The sequence below is a fragment of the Peromyscus californicus genome, unplaced genomic scaffold (genome assembly GCF_007827085.1).
Source record: "Peromyscus californicus insignis strain IS unplaced genomic scaffold, ASM782708v3 Scaffold_11__1_contigs__length_118956290, whole genome shotgun sequence".
Classification (NCBI taxonomy): Eukaryota; Metazoa; Chordata; class Mammalia; order Rodentia; family Cricetidae; genus Peromyscus; species Peromyscus californicus.
Window position 1 is genome coordinate 118875126 of NW_026294402.1, and position 12989 is coordinate 118888114.

General features: G+C 40.7%; 2 protein-coding genes across 7 annotated transcripts in view; one reads left to right on the forward strand and one right to left on the reverse strand.

Annotated features, from left to right (window-relative positions):
* LOC128102265 (zinc finger protein 431-like) overlaps positions 1-12989 on the reverse strand; it is a 118748-nt gene that overhangs the window by 64988 nt on the left and 40771 nt on the right. The window lies entirely within an intron of this gene.
* Positions 1-12989, forward strand: part of LOC128102292 (C-C chemokine receptor type 5) — a 47807-nt gene that overhangs the window by 25241 nt on the left and 9577 nt on the right. The window lies entirely within an intron of this gene.

The window sequence follows — 12989 nt, forward strand, 5'->3', positions numbered from 1 at the left end:
TCAAGGGGTGAGAAAACTTTTCAAACTAATAGAAAGTATGAGATGCTCTATTTTCTTTAACCATGGTATCTACTTCTAATTATTTGGTAAATCTTATTTCAGGCAGAACTTTGTGGTTCCTAATAGTACCCAGCATATTGTTAAGTCTTTGAGTATTTAATGAATAGGCAGAGTACAGTCTCTGCTCTGCATAAGTAAGCACATGTTAATGAAATGTTTACTTTAGTGTTCTGAGGGGTTTTTTTCCCCTATAACTGGCTAAAATCAAGTCTCAAGAAGGGCAAAGTGTGACTGTGTAAGTCCAATCCTGTTTGTGGTTTCCTCTGGGAAGATATGGCCATAGAATGGGAAAAATAACTTCTGGTTTCTCCACAGTGTAGCCTGAAGATAGCAAATTATACAATGGTCCTGGAAGATGAGTATGATGTCCTCATACAGGATGATCTGGAGAACAGTGATGTGCAACAACATGACAGATACAACACCAGGCCCCTGTCAGCCTGGTAGGTGCTACAGCTGTGTTCTACACTGTTCTCGGTTGGGCTCCTGGATAACATATTAATTGTTCATCCTGGTGAATACAAAGGATTCATGCATGTAGGAAATGTGTACTTTCTAAACTTGGTAGTTTCTAATTTTTGTTTCTTGCTTCCCATGCCATTATGCTCTCACAGTGCTTTACACAGGGAAAGCCTTAATAAATTCATGTGTAAAGTTCTCATTAGACTCCACTCTGCAAGCTTACATGGTGAGATGCTTTCCAACATCCTTCTCATTGTGACAGGGTACCAGGCACTTTTTCAGGTGAGGTAGTTATCTGCAGCCCTCATGGCAGTGCCTGGTAGAACCATTACAAGTGTGCTGGCATGGGTCATATCTGTTCTGATCACTTCGAATTCATGTTTTATACACCTCAAATAGAAAATCAGAAAGACAAGTGCTCCTTTAGTAGCCCACAGTTTCTGCCAGCTAAAGAGACATTCTGGAAGTATCTTCTGACATTAAAGATGAACATTTTGCTACTTTTCCTCCACTGCTGGTTTTTATATTTTGCTCTGTGTGGGTGAGGAATTCACAAAGCTTTAGCGATGAGGAAGTATGGTCTTTCCAAGCTTGCCTTCATCATAATGGGTATCTTTCTCTCGATGTGTGCTCCCTACAGTATTGTACTTTTCCTGTTCACATTTCAGGAACATGTGCAGGACAAGAACAGCTACAACCTGGACACAAGTGTTTATGACACATAGATTATTGCTACCACTCACTGCTGTGTTCTTGATGGGGACTTTAGGAAATATCTCTGTAGTTATTACCAAAGTGTAAAGACATTGATGTTTACTCTGAAGTAGCTAGACCAAGGGAGGGTTATGTCTGTTCTGCTGTACTATAAACTATTTTATATCAAAGACACAGGCAAATAAACACTGATTTTTGTCTGCATCGATTCATGTAATTTTTTTATACATTTTGAACAATATAGGATATAAGGAGAAATTTGAAGCATGAGCAAGTGTTTGTCAGGTATTAAATTTATTGCAGACATGACTCTAAACATTGTGATGTGAGCACCTTCATTCCTCACTACTTGTCCATACTGTGAGTGGTATCAGTCTCATTTCTCTGAATAGAAACTGAAGCCCAAAAGTTAGTGTAAAGTCATGTGTTTTCGAAGTGGTAGGACTCAGACAATCCCATGAACCATTTGCTCCAGAGACTATACTTTATCTATGCCTGTGAAGTTTCCAAACTGTTCAGCAAAATAAATTAAAGAAGTATATGCTTTTGAAATCCAATTTAACTGCATTCAAAATTAGAAGTAAGCATTAACGTGAAAGCAAATTTTTTAAAGGCACATTCTCTTGTATGTCATGAGAAGAACTAATTCACTGGAAGTTGTGGAAATCTTAAGCAAGGTGACTTGTTTTGTGGGAATCCCATGAGTTACCTTGACTACTCACCACACTTTGGTTTCCCTGGTCCCTCCATCCTGTGAGCATCCCATGGTTTCTAGACTTGCCTTTTACTCTTCCATGAAAGCTATGATATCTTAGGAAATCTAACAATAACTATGAATGTATGCTTAGAAATGTCTAAAAAAAAATGAACACTGTTACCTTTAAATAAATTACATATCCAAGCCTCATCCACCTGTGACTGCTGAATGTTACCCCACTTCTTTTCCCTACAGAATTAATGGAACACAAACACCTATCTGCCATATCAGCAGCACAGGGTCCTCTCTTCCCAGGACCGTAATGTCAGTTAGAGTAACTCATTTTTGATGTTAAAGCCTCTTCCTGCCTGTGGCATTCAGAGGGTATTTCACATTCATTGTTCTCTCGATTATTTCACACCTGATCCTCAAGGCCTGGAGGTAACCATTCTTTGGCTGCTCAGGACAGCTCAAACTGGGCTTTATAGACATGGCCTCAGGATTGCTGCTAGGTCCCAGTAGTCCAGTATCTTGCCTGTGCCTGGATGAGTTAGAGGTGCAGCACTGGTACTTGCTGTAGATTCACTGGGTCACCTGCCCGGCTGCATATCATAATGCCAGCCTATGTTGATCCCTTTACCAAACTGTATACTATAAATACTGTTCTGTTGTGTGCAGCTGTACTTAAATAAGGCTGTTTTGAAAACTCTCTGAGACCTTTTAGACATTTCAGGATATTAGGGTGAACTGCCTTGGAGCACTGGCTGAAGCATCCACCATCCATGCTTCTGTTATAGGCCCAGGTATATTTGCTGCATAGCATACAGGATGCCATAAACATCCCCACCCATGAAAATGAGGAGATAGTGGGAGTGAGAGCATCACAGAGGTAATACAGTCTCATTCCAAATAGCCTCAAATATAAACAAAAACACTGTAAGGAGGGGAGAGAGGAGAGAGAGAGAGAGAGAGAGAGAGAGAGAGAGAGAGAGAGAGAGAGAGAGAGAGAGAGAGAGAGAGGTGGGGGTTAGGTGTGAGTGTATAGAGGCCAGAGGTTGATAGACACCTTAGTTTTGAGACAAGATACCCCCACTGAATCAGGAGCTCACCATTTCAAGTAGACTTGCTGGTCAGTGAGGTCTTGTGATTACTGCTCTGGTTATGCAAACCTGGTCAGGATCGCCCTATCCTCCATCCCCATCCCAAGGAGGCTCTTACCATTCAGACTTCCAGGGTTAAGAGTATCTGGGCCCAGCTCCCCCTTGTCCCCTAAAGGACCACTAGAAGCTGCTGCCTGGCACCTAACCCTGATTTTTGGTGGTCGCTTATGTGGCTTCCACAGTGTCTTTTGGTGGCTTCAACCCCAGCTCCTAATGCTAGACCCCATAGAAGCTCCGACATGGCTCAGATTAAGTATTTCTTCCTCAGGTCATTCATGGGAACAGCTCTTCCAGCACCTGACAGTTTACCTCTGGGTCCAATGTGGTTCTACCTCCCAGGCCAGGTTCTTATTGCTTTTCTGTCTGTCCTGATCAACAACAAGATTTTCCACACTTGGACAGTGACTGAAGTTGACATTGTACATGTCTTAAGGTTACCTATGGTTACTGCAATGGTCAATATGGATTGTGAACCCTGAGATTGTATTATTTGCTGGAAAAACCTGCTTCTATTTTTGTTGTTGTTTTGTTTTTTGAGACAGGGTTTCTCTGTGTAGCTTTGGGCCTTTCCTGGAACTCACTCTGTAGACCAGGCTGGCCTCAAACTCACAGAGATCTGCCTGTCTCTGTCTCTTGAGTGCTGGGATTAAAGGCATGGGCCACTACTGCCTGGCAAACCTGCTTCTAATTGTGGTATGGCTCAGCCCTAGCATACACCTTTAATCCACGAGCTTTCTGCTTGAATATTGTCAACAGGATTAAATGAAGTCAACCATAGGTCAAGAGGCAGAGCAAGCAACCAATTGATAGGAAGTGAACATAATAAACCATAGAGAGTAAGAGGAAGTGAGGAGTACAAATAGAGAGACACATAGGAAGTAGAGGAAGGAACATTTAGTTGGTAGAGTTTTGCTTAAGATGGCATAGGAAAAAGCTCTTTCTGGGATGCTGGTAGAGGAGAAAGCAGCTGGGTGCTTTCTCTGCTTCTCTGAGCTAGCAGCCTTTCACCCCAGCATCTGGTTCCCAAGTCTAAAGGTAAAATCAAATGACTGAGATTTAGTTAAAAAACAACACTAGAGATTTTGTTAAAAACAAGTTCATCTGCCCAGCAACTGTCTGTTCTATCCTGGGCTGATATGATTCTTGTTATTGTGGTAAGAATTAGTGTTTCAAAATATCTGATCTAATCCTTGAAATTTTTGCATTTAAAAATATCATTTTCTGGAAGTAGAACTTAGTATAAAACCATTTTCTGGCTATGTGAGGTTGTAAGATCAGTTCCCATCAGTACTATATAAAGAGAACCATTCCTCAACGTCACTAAACATTTCCATGGTTTGCTATAATATATATGTTTCCACTGCAATGATCTACTCTTATGATTGCAATATTCTTCATCCTCAACATTGATTTTTTTTTTAGTTGTAATGTGTTTCTTTCAGTAAACACCAGGTACTCACTGAGATTTGCCATTGTATACTATAGGAAGTGTTTGGTATTTGTTTTTGTTTTTTTTTAATTAGAGTCAGGAGTCAAGAATCGGGGTCAAGGGTCAGAAGTTACAGTTAGGATTAGAGGTTAGAGTTAGGGGTTAAGGTTAGGATTAGACAGAGTTAGATGTTAGGGGTTAGGCTTAAGGGTTAGGGTTAGGGGTTAGAGTTAGGGATTAGGGTTAGGGGTTAGGATTAGGTGTTAGGGTTAAGTTTAGGGGGTAGGGTTAGTGTTAGAGGTTAGGGTTAGTGTTTGGGTTAGATTTTAGAGTTAGGGTCTAGGTTTAGGTGTTTAGGCTTAAGTTTAGGGTTAGGGTTCACATTAGAGAGTTAATGTCAGGCGTTTAGGTTTATGGTTAGGGTCATATTAAATGGTTTGGGTTTGTGGGTAGGGTTATATTTAGATGTTTTTAACTGAAAGTGAAGAAATGCTTTTCCTCCTTCCTATCATCCCTCCTTTCTTTCCAAGGTGCTCTCCTCTCTTGTATCCCTTCTTTTTTTCCCCACTCCCCAGTTGATTGCTTCTTTTTCTGATAATTATTGTTGCATACAAACACGTATGTATGTATGCATGAATGTTTTTTGCAGGTATATATATATATATATATATATATATATATATATATATATATGTAATCAAGGGGTCCCAAAACAGAAATGCACTCTCCATAACCCTGAATCATGTGTTAAGAAGGTCCCAGTTCAGGGTTGGGGATTTAGCTCAGTGGTAGAGCACTTGCCTAGCAAGCACAAGGCCCTGGGTTTGGTCCTCAGCTCTGGAAAAAAAAAAAAAAAAGGTCCCAGTTCAGGATTGGGTGTGGTGGTACACAACTTTGATCCTAGCATTCAGGAGGCAAAGGCAGGAGGAATTCTGAGTTCAAGGACAGCCTGGTCTACAGTGCTAGTTCCAGGACAGCTAGAGATACACAAAGAAATTGAATCTCAGCAAATGAAAACCAACAAAAGGAAGGTCTCAATTCAAAGGATAGAATCTAAAAATGTTGTTTTGGTGACCTCTTTTGGAAAATCAGTTTTTATGCATTTTTTATGGGGAAATAAAATGGTTCATAGAGGGCTGGACATGCTATCTACCTTCTGTCCTTTTTATCAAATGCCATTGTTCAACTTAAAAAAAAAGACAATCTTATAATGGTTCCTAGATGTATACTAACCAACAACATAGCACCACTTGCCTCTCTCCTGTCATTTGGAGTAAGAAGACCACAATAAAAACAAAGAAAATGGTATGGGCATGTAGCCATAGTTACATCTGGAGGGAGCCCAGAGCCTTTGTTTGTTTGTTTGTTTTTATTTAAATAGATGGTGTAACACTGAAAGTCATTTTGTTTTGGCAGGTGGAGTCAAAGAGGCTACAGAAAAACTGAAGTGTAGAGGAACAGCTAAGGGTAGTAGACAGCAGTGTGGGGTGGATGCTGGAAAGGTATTTCAGCAGTTGAAAGTACTTGTTCTTCCAGAGAATCTGGGTTTGGTTTCCAGTACACACTCAAAGGCTAACAACTACCTGTACTTGTAATTCTGTTCCAGAAGAGGCAATGCTGTCTTCTGGACTCCGCCTACACCTGACAAGCATGTGATGCACCCACATACAAGCAGACAAAACACATAGAGACATAAAATAATAAAATGGGGGGAGGGAGAAAAAGCACAGATGGGATACATATCCAAGTTTCAACCAAGTTACAAAAAGCATTCCTTAGGCAGAAAACCCGGAATTTCTATACACTCAACTAGAGCCACAAAATGTCAGAATCATGCAGCTAATCAGAATTACCTGCAACTGGATACCACAGAAATGGCCTCATTTGCATGGAAAGAGTTGCTTGATGGGAAATGGTAGGCAAAGTTGCTCACCATAACCATAAGAAGACACTTTCCAAATGGATACTCAGGGAACAGCAAATTTTGGAACAAGCTTATTCTCTCTTAATGTTAACTCTTTCAGTTTTGAACTGTAGTGGTATATATTTATATATATAGCTTAGTTTGAAGTTTTATTTTACAAACAACACTCATCTTAAAGACAGGGAACTGGTAGGATGTTAAAAATAAAAGGATGTTGTAAAACAGCAATAGAGTTTAAGACTACAGTTGCATTTTTAAACAAAATAGATGTAGACTTTCTAGCCTACTTTTTTGTTTGTTTAAATAATAGTACAGAATCAGCCACTTTGGCTTCTAAAAGATCCTATGTAAAACTTAGCTTTATTCCCCCCACTACCCCCAGACCTCTTGGTTTTTCTCAGACAGGGTTTCTTTGTGTAGCGGTTGGGCTGCAAGTCAGAGATCTGCCTGCTGGGGTTAAAAGGCGTATGCCACCATCCTCTGGCTATATTTTTATATTAATGTTTTAATCACTTCTGCTCTTATCTGTCTAGTTGCTTGGGTTTCTGAGTTTCTCATGAATGTTCTCTTGGCATGATAAAGTTTAATCTTACACTCTGCATGCAGAAGGGACACACACTATAATATCTGCAATGACATGTTCATCTTGGTTGCCAAGTACTGAAAATCATATTTTGGAACAGAAGGTTTCTTTCATGTTTATTTAGCCTGGAGCTATTTATGTAAACCAGGATGTTTTACTCCCTGTTATCTGCTAGTCTCTGTCCTCCTCCTTGAGTTCTCCAGCTAATAGTGGGTACCACCATGGCAGGCAGTTTCTTCTTGGTGTCCTACAGCCACAAACAATCACATTACTATTGACTCATTATAAAATAATCATTAGTTTGTGGGATTCAGGATAATGACTAAATTTGACATCTGACAAGTCTTGTAGAGTAAGAACTTTTAGTTGGGTATTTGGAGAACAGTGTCCTAGTGTCCCAGAAGACACTGACCTGAGTTTTCCAATGATAGTCAGTGACCTGGGTTCCCTAGCATTATCATGGTTCTGAAAGACCTTTGGACTTTTGCCAGGTAGAGGGGTGAGCATGAATCTCACCAGAGAACAAGTGTGCCTTTCTGTTATGACTAAAGTTGGGTACCTTTTTGAGAGAGGAAACATGCTTGTGGACCAAGGCAATTATGGGAGAAGACACTGCTCAGATGCACTAAATCCTTACTTCCACAAGGTGGCACCCCACACCTGGTATGCACATCCTCACACGACAACCTTTGGCCAGAAGAGGGTGCAACACCACCATCCTTGTTTCCTTATATATATTGATCATATACTTCCCTTCCCCTAACCAATAGCTTAGGAACCTATTGGAAAATGAAATAATACTGGTCTAAAAGAAAAAAAAGAAACATATTGATAAAATGACTCCTAATGATATTTTGATATACTCATAGATCAATTCCCTCATCAGCCACCATCAGAGAAGCTTCTTCCTGTAGCAGAAGGGAACAAATACAGAAACCCACAAACAGACACTGCACAAAGAATGAAAGACCTTGGAACACTCAGCTCCCAAAATGGGATATCTCCATGAAATCTATGCCCTCAGAGCTCAGGGAACTCCATGGAAGAGGAGTCTGAAAATAGTTTGTGAACCTGAGAGAATGGTGGACACCAAGAAAACAAGGCCTGCTAAATAAACATTAGCAAAGCTTTTATGGATTCACAGAGACTGAAGCAGCATGGACAGGACCAATATGGGTCTGCACTAGGTCCTCCAAGTATATATTATGGGTTCCAGTTTAGTATTCTTATGGGATCCAGAGTGTGTGAACAAGTGGGTCTCTAGTTCTTATGCCTTCCATTGGGATCTTCTATGATAACAGCCATAGCGCAGATGATGCAACATCCAGAACAGCTTCAAAGCAACTGACTGAGGTGATGCAGCCTCACAGACTACTACAGCCAAGATTTAACCATAATTCTAAATTTTCTCAGGATCCCCATAAGATTGCCAGCACCTCTAATCAGCAGGAAGTAGTATGAAAACCTATACCCAAATTCCTAAAATATTGTTTATGAATGTTTGTTTTTATTTAAAGGTGATTGATTATAAATGCAATCTTTTTCTAAAGAAAAAAGGGGAATATGATATAGAAATGATAGAAAGGGATAAATTATTGAGTCTATTTTGATACAAAAAATAACTGTTAATCTCAAAATACTTAACATTGGTATGGATTTTGGTTTATTGATACAAATATAAAGTTAATGTTGTTATACTGTATATATATTTCTACTCTTGTTTAAGGTATTATATTTATGCAACTCATCTAAAATTGTAATATATCATTAAGAAATTCAGATTAATAGTCATTTATGATAGTCAAACTTTTGGTCACGTTAATTAAGTTTTCTAGGTATACAAAGATATATTTCAATTAGATAGATAATCTTCAAACACTTCAAAGACCTACAGAATATGGCATTTAAAATGTTTTAAGAATTTAGATTTTTCTGGATGGTGAGACATGTCTGCTCCTGGTAGCACCAATTACTTCAAAGAGGATGATGGGCACTGAAGAAACTCTTTATGGAGTTTGCTCTGAGCTTCTGGCTACATTATTTGCCTGAGCCAAACCCACTAAGGAGGAAGGAGGAATCCACATTTCCCAAGTCCCTGGCCAATCTTTTCCAGAAATGCAGGAAATATCTGCACCAGTGTTCAGCAAACCAGTTATTTTCTTTCCTTGTATTTTAAGAGTTTTAGATGGTCTAGAGTCTCTGATTTCCTGAACCTAGAAAGCCATGTCACTAGAACCAAAACCGGCAGCTCCCCTTGGGGCTGCACAGGCTGTGCTTCCTGTAACCTGATATGGGAGCAGCAACAGCTGTGTTATGTGCTGTCCTGCACAAATATGAATTCTTTTTGTGGGAGGTTATACAATAATTTTAATTTCTCCAGTAAAGTCAGGGTCAATCACTCCTGGGACAACATTAAGAACTTGTACAAAAGAGTGCTGTGGGATGGCCTGTATGTCAAATTGCTCTGATTGGTCAATAAATAAAACACTGATTGGCCAGTGGCCAGGCAGGAAATATAGGCGGGACTAACAGAGAGGAGAACTGAGAGAACAGGAAGGCAGAGGGAGACACTGCCAGCCACCACCATGACAAGCAGCATGTGAAGATGCCGGTAAGACACAAGGCACGTGGCAAGGTATAGATTTATAGAAATGGATTAATTTAAGCTATAAGAACAGTTAGCAAGAAGCCTGCCACAGCCATACAGTTTGTAAGCAATATAAGTCTCTGTGTTTACTTGGTTGGGTCTGAGTGGCTGTGGGACTGGCGGGTGACAAAGATTTGTCCTGACTGTGGGCAAGGCAGGAAAACTCTAGCTACAAATGGCACCCAACATGTTGGCAAGAGTTTCCACCTAAAACCTGAGAAAAAAGATTCTAAAACAGAGCTAAAAACAGTTCCTAGTTGTTTCTCTCAAGTTAGTGGCAGCCTGCGTGTTTGAGCTACTATGGCAGGTTTCTGGCATGTGCACTCAACCTGCAGTTTGGTGGGAATGAGGCCTCTACAAGTGGCACATTAAGCTGCGTCGTGAATTTAGCCTTTGCTAGTACAAAACAAAAAAGAGGTTTCTTAGCTACACGCTGCTTTGATAGAAGCATAGACCCACTATTTCTGAGAGTTGATGGTTCCTAGAGATGGCAGAAAACGTACCACTGCCATGTTGGGAAGCTGAAGTGGGCGGAGCCAGCAGCCACAGCACTGTTTCAGGTTTAGAAGGCTGCAGTTTAAAGCAATAGGCTCAAGGTAATATAAAAAATAAGCCACGTAAAGATGGCTACCGCACAGAGAATCTGGATTATGTTCTCTTTGATATTCATAACTGAAAAAAAACATTTGATTGCAAAAGCTGTTGAGTTATGCCAAAATGTATATTTTAAAGGTACCTTGACTTCAAAATTTGGATGTAAGGATATGTTGCTTTGGAAAGGAGACTCTGCTTTTGTTTCCACAGAAAGCCAGAGGCTATGGATTTGTTCCAGATTAAGATACATCAGGTTTGACCAGCCAAGACCCCCTGAAAGGTCTCCGATGACACCAAGGCCCAGATGATCCAACATCCAGAACCGTTTCGAGGCAACTGGCTCAGACGATACACCCTCACAGACTACTCCATAATCCTAAAATTTTCTTTGTGTCCCCATAAGATACAGTGCCCCCTCCAGCAGGAAGTAGTAAAAGAAGCTACTACACCCAAATTCCCAAATATACCAAACTGGCTTTGGAGATGTGTAAAAGTTAAAACCTTCCTCTTAAAAGAAAGAAAGAAAGAAAGAAAGAAAGAAAAAGAAAGAAAGAAAGAAAGAAAGAAAGAAAAGGGAAAGTGCTGTGGGATGGCCTGTATGTCAAATTGTTCTGATTGGTCAATAAATAAAACACTGATTGGCCAGTGGCCAGGCAGGAAATATAGGCGGGACTAACAGAGAGGAGAACTGAGAGAACAGGAAGGCAGAGGGAGACACTGCCAGCCACCACCATGACAAGCAGCATGTGAAGATGCCGGTAAGACACAAGGCACGTGGCAAGGTATAGATTTATAGAAATGGATTAATTTAAGCTATAAGAACAGTTAGCAAGAAGCCTGCCACAGCTATACAGTTTGTAAGCAATATAAGTCTCTGTGTTTACTTGATTGGGTCTGAGTGGCTGTGGGACTGGCAGGTGACAAAGATTTGTCCTGACTGTGGGCAAGGCAGGAAAACTGTAGCTACAAAAGAGGAGCTACAGCCTATTATTAGGCCCAGTGTCCCCTCTGGGGGAGGTTCATAGACTCTGGTGTTAAGACAAACTGTTGGAGAGTTGTGAGTTAATATAAAGGTGGTGGCACATAAGTCCATTCTTATGCTTCTGCAAGTTGCTCTCTGAAATTGTTGAATGGTCCTCCGTTTAGGAAGGGGTTGTTTGGGCTGGCTGGACTTCTCCTACTATTTGATGGGGCTGGCGCTGACCTCTCATGAAGTTTCCCTGGTTGGCCAGGAGTCTTGCACTGATTGGGGAGGCAGTAGCAACAATTAGGAGAGTGCCATCCCTATGGAAATTGGGACTTACAATCCCTTTTCCAATGAAAGCCTTTTTGGCAATGAGGGCATAATCCAAGAGGCATGCTTTGATTTATATTTTGAGCCAAAGCTGGAGAATTTGAGCTTATATTAGTGCCTCTGGGATTGGAACTTATTATTAATCCCTCTTTGAAAGGAGCAGTATTTGCTAGTATGCCCAATTTGTCCAAATGAGAAGCATTTGAGACCCATGCTTCTCTGATTAAAATCTCCCCATTGTTGCGTATTTAGAAATTGGGCAGTTGTTCATCCCTATAATGCCACTGCCATTGCCACACCTTGAAAGTAAGAGGGACTCACATCAACACCTGCTTTAACATAATCAGAAATGCTCCCAGTTTTCTTTATTGGAGTTAATAGAGATTGACAAGTAGGAGAAGCATTTTCAAAAGCCAATTGTTTCAAAATGATATCTCCTGCTTCAGAGCTGGGAACTGCTCTCTCCACAACCTCCATTAGTCTAGCAATAAATTCTGTAAATGGATCCTCTGGTTATAGTAGTGAGCCCTTTGGTGTTAGCATTAGCTGAGGGTAAATGCTTCCATGTTGCTAAAGCTGCTGTGGAAATTGTCTGCAAGGTTCCCTGTGATAACTTTAATTGTTCAGCTGTCTCAAATCATTTTCTAGTGCCCATGAACATCTCATACGTTAAGTCTCCCCACCTTTCCTCCTGGCAGTTTTAGACATTTCCTGGTGAGTGAGGCACTCATATTCAGCTTTCCATAATAAGAAAGTGCTTCCTGCTAAACAAGCTTTAGTTACTTGGGACCAATTAAACTCTCCACAAGATTGAGTGTATATGGAGAAGTTGGCCCAAAGGCAGATGTAACCTGTTTTATTTCCTTAAGCAGTTTAAAAGGAAGGGGTTCCCATGTGGGCCAGTCATTAGTTCCTTGACTAGGTGCAATAACAGGAAAGCATCATAGTGCCTCACCCTGAAGGTGGGCTTGTCAGATCACTCCAGCAAAACCCACCAGCTCCCTTCACTTCTTTTTTGTTTTTCAGGGGGCCATGTGGAGTGTATGGTTAAACACTGTAGCAGAAGGCAGTCGGGTGTTCAACAGTTTATTGCTCCCTTTACCCAATCATCTTCTTCCTCAGAGATTGATTTTTCATCACTAAAATTATCAGAAATCTCCTCTTTAGGGTCCCTTAAAGAGGGGAAAATGTTCTGTTTCGATTCTGAACATGGAGACAGTGTGTGTGTGTATGTGTGGAGTGTTCTCTGAAGGAGAGGTGCCATGGTATAAACAGATGGTGAGAGAATAGTTAGCTCTGATTCTAGCTGGAGCTTAAGTTCTTGATCAGTTGTCAGAGGTTGTTTAAGCATATTCCACATGGAAAATGCTATGGATGGCATCTGCTGTGCTCCATGCTGTGCATGCCAGTTCTTAATATCCTTCC